The sequence below is a fragment of the Rhagoletis pomonella genome, unplaced genomic scaffold (genome assembly GCF_013731165.1).
Source record: "Rhagoletis pomonella isolate Grant_MI unplaced genomic scaffold, Rhpom_1.0 Rhpom_scaffold_00004, whole genome shotgun sequence".
NCBI lineage: Eukaryota > Metazoa > Arthropoda > Insecta > Diptera > Tephritidae > Rhagoletis > Rhagoletis pomonella.
In genome coordinates, this window is record NW_023458558.1 from 19,061,451 (window position 1) to 19,064,329 (window position 2,879).

The window sequence follows — 2,879 nt, forward strand, 5'->3', positions numbered from 1 at the left end:
AGAATTAGGGTAGATCTTTCTGCAGGCTTGGGTTTCTAGATTATCCAGCATGAGCGTCTATTTCCATATACGGATCCCTCCCAGCAGCGATTCGGATGAGAAGTTGGTCTTTACACCGGTGGCTCCAAACAAGATCTGAAGGTGGACAGGGTTTTTCAAACTAAACGAACGACAGTCAACTTAGCTGCAAGGGACTGATCGATTCTTCTCTTATACTGATAATAATGAGGCAACTATTTAGGCGCTTGAGTGTGATAAATCAACACCAAGGATAGTCATGTACGGAGGACATACTGTAAATGAACTGATAGGGAGGTACGTCACACATTTATTACGTAACAGGAAACTGTATACCAAATGAACAAGCTAGGAAAGGTATCTAGTGCGAATTATTTCTGTCGCATTTAGCGCGATGTAGAAGAAACCGAGAGAGCTTTACCACTGCCACGCATTGGCGCAGGCCTATACACATTCCTTCTTTCATTTGCTGAGTGCCTGGCTCAACTGAGTTTAGCCAGCATTTTCGATATTGTGACCTTCCTTGGTACGACGAAATGGCTTCACTTCTGGGGGAAGAAAGAATATAAGTATAACAACAAGTATATGGCCACCTAAGCATGCCTATTTTCATCGACGGATTAATATATCAATATCTTCGTACATATATGCCAACTGGGCATAATAAATTGTTTTTTTTTTTAACTTTTTTCCTCAGAGTCACTATTTCTATTTGCAATAATTCATTTAACTAATAAAATACTTTGAATTGAAGTTAATTTTTAACAGGTGGTTGTATAAAAAATTCCGTCTGTATGGCAGGTGCCACGGGGTCTTTTTGAAGAACCCACATTTTTTCCATGAGTATAGTATTGATTTCATATAACTCCATACCAAGTTCCAGTAGTCTCCCACCATGCAAAACATGAGAAATAGGCAACAATCGTCAATGGTAACAAATTGACGACTCACCGGTTTATTGCTGTGGTGACAAATCGGCAACAACATGTCTTTCATGTCAACTTTGGAATAAATAAATTATCAAAAATTCCTAAACTTATAAATTTCGCGTTGATAGTATTATCCAAAATCGTCTAATTTTTACCAGGGACAGAATTGAAAAAATAGGAAGCCCCATAGGGAAAGAAAGAATTATTTCTGTTTCTATATAAGTTCCAATTTTGTATACAATAATCGATTGAAGTATTAAAAACAATACAATTATTCCAAATATCGCCTGAAGCGATAAGAAAATGACTCATTCAGGTAATAAGAAAACGACTCGCCCAGGCGAGTTGCCTTCGGCGGACGTTTTAGAGCGACTGGTAATAGGAAATCGACACGATGGCAATATTACCGGCAATAAATTTGTTACCGAGGGCGAAACGTTTTCTTATTGCCGGCAACAAAAATTGTTTGGTGGGCTACCGCAAATATATGCAGTATGAAAAATTCCGTTTGTATGGGTGGTGGCACGTCTCTTTGTCTAATCGGGATAGAGGGTAGCTTTCTTTCTTCTAAGTCGGGCTAAATGACACTGGTATGCGAAATTTCATTAAGATCGGTTGAGAAGTTAAAGCTTGAAAACGTTACAAACAAATCGTTCGCACTTATATCAGTAAGGATTATCCAGTACTGACCATTAAAATAATTTTTTAGTGGTTAGCATTTTTTACACAGCCCCAAATAAAGAAACACAAAATATTACACCAGGGCTTATGCATTTTTTTGACCATTGAAGAAGTATATTTTATATGCATAAATGTAAAATCAATACCGATCAACGACTACCACAAGAAAGTTCACGTTTTTTATAAACTACGCGAAATGCAGTTACAGTTGTAAGCAGCCATTTTTCTCGCATTTGGTAACCGGCACATTTGTTTAATATCCGTCATTTTATTCCGAAGAATCTACAAATAATTGCCTGAAAACCCCGAGCTTTGTGGCGGCGAAGATTTCCCCATATACGAGTAGAATTTGAAATCTGCAGCTAAAATGAAACAAAAGAATACTTATACGTACAAATACATAAATACATAAGTACTTACATAGTAGTTTTTGTTGATAAGAATTATTTTTTTATTTTTTTTATTGAAGACGGAGATTATAGGATATTTGTGTGTTACTTATACAATTTTTTATCAATACTGAAACAATAACTCATAAAATTGAACCAGTAGATGGGTAAAATGTTTACACTAAAGAAAATGAAGTTCGCGTCTCATTTCTTTATCAATAATTGGGTAGCTAAGAGCGGGACGACCGTGATTATTGAAAGTACTCAGTGTATATGTATGTATGTAAGCAGGTTTAGCGGTTCCTTCCTCGCTTGAAATTAATTACGCATGTGTTTGTGTATGTACGTACATATGTAAGCACTATTTCGCCATATTCTAAAATAAAAACCTTCATTTGTGTCAAACAATGCTTAGCTCATAAACTTGTTTGCAAAGATTTGGCTTTTTGCTTTAAGCTTCATTGGGTTGACCTATTTAGTTATCACAGCGAGACAAGTTGAATACTAATGAGTGAGTCGGAAAGTAATCGAAATCAGGCTCTTAATAAGAACACGGTAACTTGTACATATGCAAATTTTTACATAAATACATGCATACGTATAATAAATATTATTAAGTGGTAAAGAAGGAACGATAAATGAATGCGCACAAGAATAACCATAAATAATTATATATTTTTACTTTTATTTAGAAAAGAGTATCGTCTTTATTTTATAAATATGTATATGTATGTATTTATATATACTTAACTCAAATATGTTAATTATTTATGTAAATTCATTCCTAATGAGAGAATAGCCTTATTGTGATAAACGCATTACAATATGTGCATTAGGCCGGTTCAAAAATACTTGTGAAAAA